This window comes from Camelus ferus, chromosome X (genome assembly GCF_009834535.1).
Source record: "Camelus ferus isolate YT-003-E chromosome X, BCGSAC_Cfer_1.0, whole genome shotgun sequence".
Taxonomy (NCBI): Eukaryota; Metazoa; Chordata; class Mammalia; order Artiodactyla; family Camelidae; genus Camelus; species Camelus ferus.
Window position 1 is genome coordinate 67,745,280 of NC_045732.1, and position 14,825 is coordinate 67,760,104.

Consider the following 14,825-nt stretch of genomic DNA (forward strand, 5'->3'; position numbering starts at 1 on the left):
ATGTAGTGAGAAATGACGTACACGTCTTCAAAGCCTGGCTGGCAAAACCTCGCACACAAATTTCCTTCTCTCTTTTTTTCCCCTAGACTGAGGGCCACATACAGAAAATCCAGTGGAGAACCTAGAGGATGGAGAGGCCACTACAGTGAAAGGAGCCTGGGTCCCTGAATGACTTCATGGAGCAGAGCCCTCCCTCTCCACACTGCCCCAACTCCTTGTGTTTAGCCACTGAGAGGTTGGGATTGTTACAGCAATTATCTTATCCTGATTCGTCTTTACTCTCTCCTCTAAAATGTGAGCTATAAGTTTCATATTAGCCCATAATATTGCATTAATATCACCTAATATCACTTCTTACCTACCATTCACTTGCCACTTCCTTCTTCCATCTTGACCACTGCTCTCCAAAGCATGAAGGGAAGTAACTGCCTAGAGTCAATATGTGGAGAATTTCCTCGAGTCCAAATTCCCATTATGATCCAGCAACCTCACTCTGGGCATATATCCAGAGGAAACTCTAATTCAAAAAGATCCATGCACCCCAATGTTCATAGCAGCTGTATTTACAACAGACAAGACATGGAAGCAACTTAAATGTCCATCAACAGATGATTGGATAAAGAAGGTGTGGTATATTTATACAATGGAATACTACTCAGCCATACAAAAAAATAAAATAATGCTATTTGCAGCAACATAGATGGACCTGGAGATTGTCATTCTAAGTGAAGTAAGCCCGAAAAAGAAAGAAAAATACCATATGATATCACTCATATGTGAAATCTAAAAAAAAAAAGAACACAAATGAACTTATTTACAAAACAGAAAAAGACGCAGAGACATAGTAAACAAACTCAGGGTAACCAGGAGGGAAAGAGGATGGAGAGGGATAAATTGCGAGTTTGGGAATAGAAGATACTAACTACTGTATATAAAATAGATAAACAACAGGGTCTTACTGTATAGCACAGTGAACTATATTCAATACCTTATAATGGCTTATTATGAAAAGGAATATGTATATATGAATACATATGTGTGTGTATATATATACACGAATCACTATGCTGTATGCCAGAAATTAACACAACATTGTAACTTGATTATACTTCAATTTAAAGAAAAGCAAACCAAAATAAAATCAAACCCAGAGGCATGAGAAGTCCAACTGTTCTCAGGCCTACTGCCCAAGGGCAATCAATCCTTGGATCCAATGGCATGAAGGACCTGGGTCAGAGGTCTAACTTTATATCCATGGCTCATCTACACAGCATTTTAGGGAATGGATACTGTCCCAATGCTTTAGTTCCTAAGCTATCCACTCATGTGTCAATGCCAATGACCAGCAGGGCTGAGGAAGGCCAGGCAGGGCTGGGCAAAAGAGACACTTAGACCAGATAACCTAAGGGCTAGGCAAGGAAGGACAAGAAGAAAACTGGGAAGGAGTCTGTGGTAGTCATTAGGGCTATCCATCATATTCATCAACATTCCACATGGCAGCATTGCACTTCCCTGTGTCCTAGAGGTCAAAGCATGACCACGTGCCTTTCTCTGGCCAATGACAAATGAACAGAAGTAATCTGTGTCACTTCTGGGCAGAAGTCTTTAGGAGCCAGGACACAAATTGCTACGTTCCCTTCCCATGCCACTGGAACGAATTTCCAGATGGCAAGGCTCTGTCAGCCAGGGTCCCCAGATGAGAATGACATGTGTTACATGGAGATGGACAGGCAGGATGAGAAGCAATAAACCTTTGTTGGTTAAAGCCACTGAGATTTGTAGGTTGTGACTGCATCATAACTTAATCTATTCTCATTGCTACAATATTTGAGCAAGAATGGACTTTCATATTCAAACTGGGAAAGATGAAAAATACTCCAATTTTTTAATCTCTTCCCCCAAAGAATTGAGGATAAAAGAGTAGTCTCTCTCCCAAAGTGATATTCAAAATGCCCTTAAGCACCTGAAACCAGTTCTCAGTTACGAACTGGACTAAGTACATTGTCTCGAACAGGGGTCATGGGCCAAATCCGACCTGCAATTTGTTTTGTAAATAAAGGTTTCATGCCCATTCATTTATGTGTTGTTTGTGGCCGCTTTCACACGACAGTGGAAGGATTGTTTCAACCAAGACTGTATGGTCTTCAAAGTCTAAAATATTTACTATCTGGCCCTTTGTAGAAAAAATAAAATTTCTGACCCCTGGTCTAGAAGACATCAAATGAAAACAGATCCGTGAAGTGTCTGGAAAAGAAATGCAACAAGCACTGCCACTCAGAGTAAAGAGTACATACTCTTGGTAGCTATGTAACCAAGAGCACACACAGATCAAGAGTTAGTACTAGCAGGATTTTAATTTGTGCTTCAGGCCTTTGGGGAGATAGAGAAGCAAAGGGAGCCCTGATATAAATGACTTCCAATAAGCACATGTTTTATAGCTCTGTTGTTTACCATCCACCCCCACCCCCACCCCAGTATCAGGATGGGGACAGAATCTGAACAAAGGATATACACAATATATGTCAGGATTAGTGAACCTGACAGTCCTCGGGATGACTCAGTGGAAAGTTGCTTAAGTGCTTGCTCAAAATGATTCACTGCCTGGAGATTCCATGGCAAGTGAGATTCTTAGCCTAAACTGGGCGGTACAGTTTGTCCACCTCCCTGAACTCAGCACAGGGCAAGCAGGCAGGCTCTAAGTGAAGGAGCAGGCTCTTGGAGGGGCTGATGAGGGTCTCAGCCTGCTGGAAGCAGGCTCTGCTGTGGCCACTGGCTGCCTCTGGGGGTGGGGGCTGGAATGCTAGGAATTCTGGGCTGGCTTAGCAGGCACTCCAACTGGCTTGGTGTTCTACATGCTCCAAAGACTTTCTCCAGTGTCCTTGGCATCCAATGACTGTACTTGGGCTTAAGATTTTTAGGGCTGGGTGGGTCCCTGGAAGCCTTCTATCTCAATACTTGATCACTCCTTCTTTAGGTGGTACCAGCAAACGAGCTGGCCATTCCACTGCAGATGGGACGCAGGCCATTTGTTCCCTTCCTTGGCCTGGCTCTTGGCAGAGCTGCCTGGAGGAGCCAGCTGCTTGGCTTAAACTAAGCTTTTGGTGGCTGTGAACACGTTTTGCTTCAGTTCAGCTATTGCTGAGTTACTGGCGGCTCTGGGTTGGGGGCAAAGATTTGGGGTAGGAAATAGGGAGAGGGAGATGAACAGACACTTTGCTTGGACCTATGAGTTGAACAGTCTTCCTTTTCAGCAGTTGATTCTGAGTTAGTTTGGACGGGGTGTTTTCTCTCCATTTCTAAGTGACCAGTAAGATATGGGCCCTAAGTCCTACTTGTGGTACCTTAAGTTTGTAGGCGATTGCTTTTGGCCACAGAAAAATTGGAGAAGGGAGGGAATTATGCCCCACGTTCCTGGTTATGCTGAAGTCTAAGAGAATTCAGAATGTGGATGGGGTCTGGAGCCCAAAGAGCTACAGCGTTTTCATCAGTTTGCTAGGCAGCTTCCTAAGGTTCTCTAGTTTAGACCTGAACGTCTGCAGAGGTGGTAGCCATATCCACAGAGCAGAGGTCCCTGGACTGAGACAGCATGGGCACTGGATAATTTGAAGGCACTGACTGAGACAGAAATAGATTCTCCTGAAAAATATAGCATAAAGACAACACATAATAGGAAACACATAGAGAATTAATTTCATCCCACAAACTTATCCAGAGCTTACATTGTACTTCGGCACACGAAGAGATAAAGATACTTGGGCTCCAGATTATTTTCAAATATCAGGGGATTCATTTAAGCTATACACAGTGAAGAGAGTGGAAAGGAACAGGATATTTACTCCTTTGAAACTTATCTGCAAGGGAGATGAGGCAGAAGCACAGTACAGGAGGTAGGGAGACCTGGGTTCCAGGCTACCCTAATTATAATGAGCACTGTAGCTTCGGGTAAGTTATAGAGTCTTTCCCTGTCTCCCTATTTGTTGAATGGGAGAGGAGGAGGCAGGACAAAAATCCTCTTCCAGATATAATTTTCTGTGGTTGTAGAATATGTGATTTCTGCTCTCAGAAAGTTTAGTTGCAAGGCCCTGAACAGACAGATGAAAGGTACAAACTTAAATTCAACGCAGCAGAAAAGTATCCAATAAATGGTCTAGAGCCATGCCATCTACTACAGAAGCCACTGGTCACATGTGTCTGTTTACATTCAAACTAACTGACTTTGAATAAAATGTAAAATGCAGTTCCACAGTCATACTAGTCACATTTCAAATGTTCAACAACCAAATGCACCAGTGACTGCCATATTGGACAGCACAGATACAGAATATTTCTGGCACTGCAAAAAGTTCTATTGAATAGCACTAGTATATTCAATGTGCATCAAGGATATTCAGAGAACACAGAACTTCCCCTCCATGCCTCCTAGGACTGGGCTCATCCGGCTGTCCAGCTGTGACCAATGCTGACCTTCCCAGACAGTGGGACTGTATTCTGGCCACCAGCCACTATTATTGCCCTGCTCAGGGAGCTCAGCCATGCCACACTTCCTCCAGTGACTCTGCTCCTTTGATCTTTCCCAAGGGCCTTTGGGTAAGCCATAGCCACCTAGCCCTCTCATGAAAAATTCCCTTTTAAACAGACCTATGAATAATCTAGATAATCCAGCAATTCATGCATCTTTTAGAGCTCCTCGGGCTATCTGCCCAGGAAGTATGGTATGCAACATCTGACAAAGAGCAGTGTGATTGATCAGTGAAAGTCAGTGTTGTATTTATTTGTTGGGAGAAGCAAGCATGGCCAGGACTGAGAAGAAAGTCCTTATATGCTCCCTCCACAGCACTATTAATAACATGGAAAAAAGTTATCCAATTTAATCCCAAAGACTGATTTGAAATCAAAACAAAGCAAGTGAAGGAAAGCAAAACAAAAGCACAGCGAACAGCGAGACAGGCACAAGTGCTCCCCAGGGTTCCTCTAGCTCGCGGGATGGGTGTGGGTGTGAGTGTGGGAGTGCGGTGGAGTGTGTAGTGAGGGTCACGTGTGTGTGAGTGGGAATGGCGGGGAGTGTTAGGCAGATTTGGAGGCTTTGGGGGTGAGGGCTAGGCAATTGTGCTCTGACTCAGAGGAGGATTCTCTGCTTGCTTCTCTCAGTGGGGAGAGGCGAATTCAACTTGTGTCGAACAACCTCATGCCCAATTCCTCTTAAGGGGGGCAGGGAGGACAGTGTCATAACACAAAGAGTGTTAATGGCTGCTATTTTAACAATCTAAACTCACTGCCCCAGGGCGCCAGGAGAAACTAAACAGTCTTAACTGCAAAGGGTGCAATTTCAAAAAATCAAATAAATAGCTGAAGGCACACTCACACTGAACTTGTGCCCAACTCGCTGTCAATCAACAAGTTTCCACTGAATTCGGGACAAGCCACCCCCTCGTCCAAAAAGAACACAGAAAACATTGGAAGTTCAGTTTGGGGGCAGCTGGATGATCTTATGTATCCTGTCCTTCCCAGTTGTTTTTTTTTTCCCCGTTTGCTCCTTCCTTCTCCAGCTAAGACTTTTGTTCCCTTATCCAGCCCCTCCCAAGTTAATTTCTTTCTAATGCATCTCCCTGGCTCTGGCCCTCAGTGCTGTGCCTCTTCTATTTTGTCTTCCCACACATGACAACAGACCTGCTGACCTGGGCCTCCAGGCAGGGCTGCACCGGCTGTACAACCACAGCTTCCCACCTGCCCTGTGCTCCGAGTGGAGACAGAGAAAGTAAACTCAAATGTACACCGAATAATGACTCCCCATGACAAAATTTCCATTTTGCCAAGCCACATGCTGAAATTTTATATTGCTTGAGGGTTAGGATGTGGCCTAGGAATAGATTTGAAACTGACAAGACACGGCCACTGAATCTTAGCATAAAATCCTCAGCTCCATCCTGGCCAGTGTGTTCCTACATTCCCAGACTGAACTCTGGCCCTGGATTCTAAAATAACAATGAGAACCTGCAATTACAGGCTTACTATGGGCTGGGCCCTGTGCTGAGCCCCTTACGTGTACTAATTCATTTACTCCTCAAAATCCTCTCTTGAAGCAGGAACTATTATCATTCCCTCACCTACCCACTCACACACAGTCAGTCTTACCCACTCAGACACACACCTCATGTAGGCTCACACTCACGCTGTGTGTGATCGCTGAACGAAGCCTCTGTGCTGTCTCCTCCACACTTAGTTCTTCCAAGGCCCCTCCCCAAAGTCTCTCCACTGACACCTAGAATTCTATCAGTTGTGACTTCTTTTAGTTAAGCATTTACATTTCTGTTGATAAAGAGAGAAGCCCCCGCCCGCTCCTCCTGGAAGGGGTAACCCAGCCTTCTTCCCATTAGGTGATAGCGACCATGTGAGCACTGAGTGGCTGGGAGAGAGGTGAGGATGTAGGGACTGAGAAAGATGAAAGGGGGTGCAAAAAGATGTCTGAGAGTACTAAACACAAACTTCACCTCCTCCCAACGTTTGCAGTGGCCTAGAGGATCAAAGTAATGTCAAACTCTAGGATGTATGAGATCATTTGAGACTGGGATTCCATCAACCTGACCTTTCCAGCTTCCTCCCTTCCACATGGTCCACACTCACTCCAGTCCCGCCCCCCTCGCACATGCCTTTGCACATGCCCCCACCCCACCCCTTCTCCAACTGGCAAAGTTCCATTCCTCTGTCAGAACCCAGCTAGCTTGAATGTCAAATGCTGACTGGCTCTTGTAGAGTGTCTCTCTCTCTCTCTCTCCTGTCTCTGGTTTCTGGCTGCCCGGCTGTTGTACACACCTCTACTGGAGTACTCATCACATTATGTTGTCATGATCTCGTCATACCTGTGTCCCCCACTAGACTGGGAGCTCCTTGAGGCGGGGACTCTGAAACCTCAGCACCATACAAGGGATCTGGCCCAAAGCTTGTACTCAGTGATCATTTGTGGAATGAGTGACTGAGTGACTGAATGAGTGAGTGGACATGCATCATCAACTCTGGTTGGGAGGAATTCTCCCTTTCCCGGGTTTCTCTGGGTAAGGCTGCTGTCCACTGTTTCTCAATAGGGTCACCACTGGAATTTGGGGTGGGACACTTCTTCACTGCATTGTGTTCCTCCTCACTGTGTAACATTAAGCATCCCTGGTTCCTGCCTACTAAATGCCAAGGACATCCCCCAATCACTGTGATGACCAAAACAGGTTCTCTAAATTTCCAAAGCTGGGGGAGAAGTGTGGAGGGGAGCGGTCGTCCCTGGCTGGGAAGCAGCACTACAGCCATGGTTTCTCCCCCTGATCCTGGTGGTCTGAGGGGCCTTTACAGTAGGGTCATGCTATGCTCCCGCACAAGGTGTTGGAAGACAGGCTCCAGCCAGAATGTGAATTAGTAAGAAAGCAGGGAGTGAGGCAGTTCAGGCCTGCTTGCAGGAATTACGGCAGCCTAATCAGCACACAATAGTACTGAGCAAAGAATCCTGCTCAACATTTTTATGACTGGGGGCAGCAGGAGGGGTCAGGCCTAGCCCAAAAAAATCCCCGTGAAGCTTTCAAGGCAGCCCAGAGACTGTGACCTTGTCTCTGAGTGCATTCTCAGCACTACCGCCCTGTTTCTGCCAAGGGTTCGCTCTGCTTTGAAAACATCAGCATTACTGGGCATCACACTCTTTTAGGGCACCTCTGAAAATCTAATCAGAAAGAAATAGAAAGGGAAGGCAGAGGTGATGCCATTCATTTTATGCCTTCTGCCCAACACTCATTAAACCTGTCACCTGTTTCCTTTAGACGCCCCCCACAACTTTTCCCTGACGTTGGAGACATATGGCCAGCGCCCTGGTCCCGGGGCTGCTGTCATTGAGATCTATGGGAACAAGTACTGAAACGTCAGAGCTTCAGGCTTTGCCCCATTCTCTCTCAGTGATTCCAATTTGGGGACCCTGGATTTAAGTTCTTACTTTCCCCTGTTGCACACTGCTTTACTTATATATACCTCTTTACGCTTTTCAAAGCAACTTCCTACATTAACTTGGTTTTCACTGGCAATGCAAACCTTAGGAGAAGGGAAGGAATTATCACTCTCATTTTACATGTTGAGAAAACAGGCACCAAGACACCAGTCGGCTCTGTGAAAGTCCCACAGTGAATTGAGGGGAGGGCAGGGTTAGACCCCATCTCTTTTCTGGCCCTGGGCCTTTTCCCCTGTCATGATAGTACAATACAGCCTCACCTCCGGGAGAGAATGCGCATCCACAGGACCAGAGCTCCCTCTCCTTTCCAAATGTCTCTTGATTCTGGAAGCCAAATGAGCCCTCTGGTCAGTGATATAGACCTGAAGCCAGGTGGCTTCATCTAGATGCCAACATCCTGGTGCACTCTGCAGCTTGAAGGTCAAAGCCACAAATGCCCCCATATGCCTTCTGACTAGTTCCAAGGGCATACTTGGAGGACAGAGAGCACACCCTTCTCCAGGCTTTGGCATTGCTCTGCTTTGCGCAAAAAACAAACACACAAAAGCCAGACCAAACCAAACCAAATGCCAAGAAGACCAAAATAATATAAACAATTAAAGAAAAAATGTAGCCCCCAAACAGCCATATGCACATACACAGTCTTATGCTTAATTGTACTATTTAAATGTCTTCTGGTTACCTTTTGCCTCCAATCATAACCACCCAAAACAAATGAAAATGTAATGTCATTTAAAAATATGTTATGCTGGGAAATATAACTGACACATCTAAAACATAAATGTGTAGCTAAATTGATGTTTATAAGGCAAACACCCCTGTAACTACTATGCGGGACAAGAAAGACAGTATTAAAGACAAATATCTCACTTCTCTGTGGAATCTTAAAAAAATGAGACAAATGAACTTATTTACAAAACAGAATCAGGCTCACAGACATAGAAAACAAACTTACAGTTACCAAAGGGGAAGGGAGGCAAGGGATAAATTAGGAGTTTAGGATTAACAGATACAAACTCTATATATAAAATATATAAATAACATAGTCCTACTGTATAGCACAGGGAACTATATTAAATAGCTTATAGTAAACCTGTAATGAAAAAGAATATGTGTGTATACATATATATATACATATGACTGAATCACTATGCTGCACACAAACTAACACAACCTTGTAAATAAACTATATACTTCAATAAGAAAGAAAGAAAGAAAGAAAGAAAAGAAAGAAAGAAAGAAAGAAAAGAAAGAAAGAAAGAAAGAAAGAAAGAAAGAAAGAAAGAAAAGGAGAAAAGAAAAGAAAAGAAAAGAAAAGAAAAGAAAAGAAAAGAAAAGAAAAGAAAAGAAAAGAAAAGCCAGCATTGCCAACACCCCAGAAGGCTCTGCACCAGAAATAACTACGATCCTGACTTTTGGGACAATCGCTGCCTTGCTTTTCGTTATTGTTTTATCACATTTATGCACCTCCCTCAACAATATAGTTGAGTTTTGCCTGTCTTGAACCTCCTATTAATTGAATCACATTATATATGCATTTGTCCATGTGTGTTTTGCTTTTACTCAATGTTAAGCTTGAGTTATAATATATTGACTTTCAAAAAACTTCTGCTCCGCTTATTTGTGCCTTGAAGTCCTTCCCTGTACCTAGCTTTTTTAAAGGTGAAGGTCATTTCAACCCGCTCCCCATTGGAGATGGAAGGAGAAAGTTGATGAGCATCTTCTAAGACCCACTTAACTTTCTGATGTTTGTTGAAGTCCCTTCAGTCCTTCTTTTCACCGGGCTCACTAATTACACTTTTCCTTCAACATTGCCTCATAGGTTTGATACTCTAATCCTTTAACCATCTTTCTAATAAAATCATACTGAATAGTGCCAGACATGACTGCCCTCAGAAAGCAATCCCAGAGGAGGCCCTTTTGGAAATGTACTTCTCCAGATAAAGGGAAACAGGGATACAGTTCTACCCGTTTGGATTTCTCCAAAAGAGAACAAAACTTGCTGGTTATCAGCTCCTAATGATGCTTTCTGAAGTTCCCTTGGAAATATTAATAATGACTATGTCTGTCTTTCAAACCCCAGAATTTCAAACAATCATTCCTGTGAGTTACTGCTTGTCAGGCCTGTCATTGTCAAAGACAATGTGGCCTCTGGGGTCTTCCTCATCCTATGAAAACTATTCTCAGAGAACCAAGATTTGCTAGATTCTTCTGAGACCCCTTCGTTATCTCCTGATTTTGCTTTCTCAACACTACCACCAGCCTCTTCTCAAATTTCTTTTCCATCCTCTTCCCCATTTAAAAAAGAGACATGCTCCAACACGGATGAACCTTGAAGACATTCTGCTAAGTGAAATAAGCCCCTCACAAAAGGACAAATACTGGATGATTACACTTATATGAGGTACCCAGAGGAGTCAAATTGACAGAGAAAGTAGAATGATGGTGGTCAGGAGCTGGGGGAGGGGAAATGGGGAGTTGTTTAATGGGGATGGAGTTTCAGCTTGGGAAGATGAAAAAATTCCCGAGATGGATGGTGGTGATGGTTGCACAACAGTGTAAATGTACTTAATGCCACAGAAGTGTACACTGGAAAGTGATTAAAATGGGGGAATTTTGTCATGCATATTTTACTACAACAAAATTTTTTTAAAATAAAAAATAGAGATAAGAAAGAAGGAAAAGAGAGAGGAAGGGAAACAGAAACAAAAGGACATTTAAATATTACAATCAAGCATAAGATTGTGTATGTGCATATGGCTGCCCCTTGTTCTCAACCCCCATTTCTCTCCTATTAAAATAATAAAGGATTACAGAGCTTATAAAAGGTAGGGTGGTGAGTGTGGACTCTGATCCCTGAGGGCATGATCTTGTGAAGATTGAAGAAATCAAAGTTGCACAATTTTGCTAAAGAAAAGAAAACAGAGCTTGCAGGGACACTTACTTTATCTCTGTTTTAAAAGTAACCTCTACTCCCAAGTTTGAAGTCTTTCCTCTCTTCCCCAATTAAAAAAAAAAATCAACCAACCTTCTTCCTCCCTCTCCTGTAGACAACTTTGATTTATCTTTTTCTTTAAAGATACAGTATATATACTTCATAGTCTCTCTCCAATTCAGGGAGTACAACCCTAAAAAAAAAAACCTGTTTCAGCAGCCACACGTCTATTGCTGAACCATTTCCCACTCTCTGGGTCTTATCGTATATATGGCAAAGGCAAGAGACAACACATCAAGATATTTCTAAAACAGACTACTTTGATCGCCAAGGAAATGGAGTCCTATGAGGAGATGGATTTTGGAACAGATTTCAATAACTGACACCCGCAGTCTGCCAGTTTCCAAAATCACTTCTAGGGAATAGCTGACAGTGTAAAAATCTAAATACAAAAATCAGACAAAAATCATTCTAATAAAGACTGCTATTTATCTTAGTGGCTGCAAATAATCTGGTAAACCTTTTGGGTTATAGTTATTTTGCATCCAAAACCCTGAAGTGAAACCCTTTGGCTCCATGCAACAGATAGCAAGGATATCTGGTTACTGCTGGAACATATTGGTTTTAAATTAACAACACCAAAGTGAAAAACTTGAGAGCTGGCAACCCATCCTAGAAGCCACTGTGTCTTCTGCCATGAAAAAGGACTTATCCTTGACCATTGCAGAGAGGCATGGTCTCTGCAGGACTATAGGGAAGGTAAAGCCTGATTCCCTAAGCTCCTCCTTCAACCCTTCCTCCACCCCTCACCGGCCCTGACCCTGCAAACTCTTCCAAGAACCCAGGTTAGTGGCCTCAGGATCTCCCACCACATACCCACCCCCACTCACTACCATCAAATCCTGCTTTCTAGATCCTGCATGCTGGTTAAATTAAAAACGATTAATAAGAGTTTATCACTTCCAAAGATGGATGAATTTATCAGGAATCAAAGTCTGAATTCAAAAGATAAAGCTATAATAATAACAGCATTTCAGCTATCAGGCAACTTGGCAGGGAAGTAGGGAAGGAGTAGGGGAGGCTGACACAACGCTGGCTGGACAGTCTCAGAATCACAGGTCTGGGAAATCAAGGTACTAATCTCCTGTTCTGCTTATTCAGAAAGCAGGCCCTGGATGGATCAGACCCGCAACCAGGAAGAAAACTCACTAAAAGACATTTTACTAATCCTTTCCTTAAAATACCCTGGATGTGACTCTTATTTCAAATTAAGTTGAAAACAGACTAAGCTGAAAACACTGATTTTATTTCAAACTATGTTGATTGCTTTTCCCTTTGAGAGTTTCATTTGTTTATCAGCAGAAATTCCTGGGCTAATTCCGAGAAATGCCATTCATTTCTCGCCAACAACAAGTCATGGACAATGGGTGGGGTAGAGGGGTGAGCTCCCCACGGAGGGTCTTTCTTTCTGGACAGGACAGCCAGGGGCTCTGACTGTGGAAGATGGCAGAAGACAAAGGCTTTGGGTGGGAGTGCTGGGAAAGCAGGGAGGCCAGCCAGAGGGAACAGTGAGTCCATGTTATTGCAGGGTTGGTCCTGGAGAAGTGTCACACAGGAAAAGTAAGTTTCCGGGGTGCCTATGCTCCCCATTATCAGAGAAACAATGTTGTCAAGTTGCCCCCGGCTCTCTGCAAATGCACAGGGCTCTCTACGCCAAGATCTTGGCCTGGACTGCTCTCTGCAGGCAGTGCTCTCCGCCTCCTTTATCAAGATCTCCCCCGGGCCCTATTACCATAGTGCACTCCCCAGTCCAGCTGCATCGGAATTAATTGAGGTGCTTGTTTAAAATGCAGAATACCCACTGCAGCCAACTGTATCTGAATTTTTAGTGTAGGGCCTGAGAGTCTGCATTTTATCAAATCCCCTTAAGCACACTAAAGTTTGAATAACATTAATTTGGGGGTCTTGTTCTAAAATGGCCTGCTACCCTAATGGCCTTCCCCAAACTAAGATACCTATTTTCCAATAGCTTATTGCTATAATATAAATAACTTCTAGAAATTGAATGGCATAATCCAAGATTTCCTAGAACATATACTAAACACTAATGCTGCAAAGTGCTCTACAAGAAACAGGTTCCATGGCTGAATAAGTTTGGAAAATACTGCATCCTATACACTCGCTTATAGATTCATAATGCATATTAATATATTAAAGGCTCTGAGAAGTTCTGCAGTAAAAGAAACCTGTTTATCTCTAGTCCAGAAACTCTCAAGTTTATTGGACCATATAAATGTTTTCTCTAGTTAACCCTATATTTTAATTTTAATCCCATAAAATTGTGTTTTTATGCATGTAACAAACTTAGGGAAACAATGTCTTAACCCAGAAGAGTGATTGTAATGGTGGAGGTTTCTTAAATACAGAAAGCACATGGAAGATTTATTTGGGACAAATGGAGCTTTTCGGTATCCCTCAAGGATATGCCACCTTCTTCACCTTTGTGTGGGGCCAGGTTTGATTAATGCCCATTGAAAGAAACAGAAGAGTTCTGTTCTACCATGACAGAAAGTCACAGTGTTCTAAAAGTCTTGTTCTTATATGGCATAAGGGCTTCTAGAATACTAAGAGGAAATCACATTCTTTTTAAAAAGCAGCTAAATCCCCAGGGTTTACCAGAGACAAAGATCACCTCACCTGGCAGAAGGCAAGTTGGATGTCACTTTCCTGAAGAAGTTTTAACCCTTTATACCCTGCACAGTGTTCAAGGACCAAGTGTATGAGGAAAACAATGGAAATATAGCATGGAAGACAGTGAAAGCGGTCTGAGAGGTAAGAAGGCAGTCAGTAGAGATATGAACAGTGATCAACATACTGATCAATATTTGGTCCTGAATCAAGGCCAGCAGTCTGCTGAAGCTGTTGGTTTCAAGCAGGAGCCTAGAGAAGTGTCTTTCTATGGTCTGATGGCCATTTAAGAACTTTGGAAATGTAACGGTCAATTCATTAGAAAGAAACATCTGAGTCATTGGTGATAGATGTGGGCTAATATTTGTTTGTAGTTGATTAACAGTGGGATTCCAAAATTTAGAGATCCCTGATTTAACTTGTTCATTAGAATTATAATACTGTTAAACCCAATTATTACAAAAAAATTTGCTGTGGGTTTTCCACAAAGACAGTAGGATGATTCTGAACTGTGAGCTTCCTTTGAATATTATCCTTTTGTATGATCAGGGTCCTGATTTGTGTATTTTAGACCTCATTCAAATTGGAAACTTACAGTTACTCTTGTGCTGTAAAACTTTTCAAGTTGTTTATTGGATTGTGAAAGTGTTTCTGTATTATGGACATCGAGAAAGCTACTTTCACAGTAAAGCATTTGTTAAATATTTAAAAAAGAGAAAAAAAGAAAAAGAAAATAGAAAAAAATAAAGACTTTCCTTACTAACATTAAAAAAAAAACATACTGATCAATAGTGAACATCTCTATGGTGACCTGTCAACAATCAGTATAAGAAAACTAACAATGATAACAATGATAATTAAGTAAAACCTCTGTTATCTAGAGACCAGCATTCCAGAATCCTCACGCTTTTGGATAGCTCTGGACTTAGAGTTTTTTGGGGTTTTTTTTTTTTTTTTTTGCTTGTTTGTTTTTTTGCTTTTGTTTTGTTTTTTCTATATACCAATCTTTTCCAGGGAAAGAAACAGCCCTTGTAAACTACGGCTTTCGTAGTTCCCTTAGTGGAGGAAAAGAATATGCTAACTACTGTTACTATTTAAAAGGAATTGATCTTTTTCAATAAGATCCAAGAGGCAAGTGAATACAGAATTCAGAAAACAACAAAAGGAGAAACGCAGAGAGCAATGGAGAGCTGACATGGATGATAGCAACAGCAGCAAGCCTGAGGA

At 42.6% G+C, this 14,825-nt stretch overlaps 1 protein-coding gene and 1 non-coding gene across 6 annotated transcripts in view; one reads left to right on the forward strand and one right to left on the reverse strand.

Annotated features, from left to right (window-relative positions):
- Nucleotides 1-14,825, reverse strand: part of CHRDL1 (chordin like 1) — a 123,609-nt gene that overhangs the window by 74,729 nt on the left and 34,055 nt on the right. The window lies entirely within an intron of this gene.
- Nucleotides 13,796-13,932, forward strand: LOC116662297. The gene has a single exon (XR_004318337.1). It is a non-coding gene; the product is annotated as a small nucleolar RNA SNORA2/SNORA34 family (small nucleolar RNA).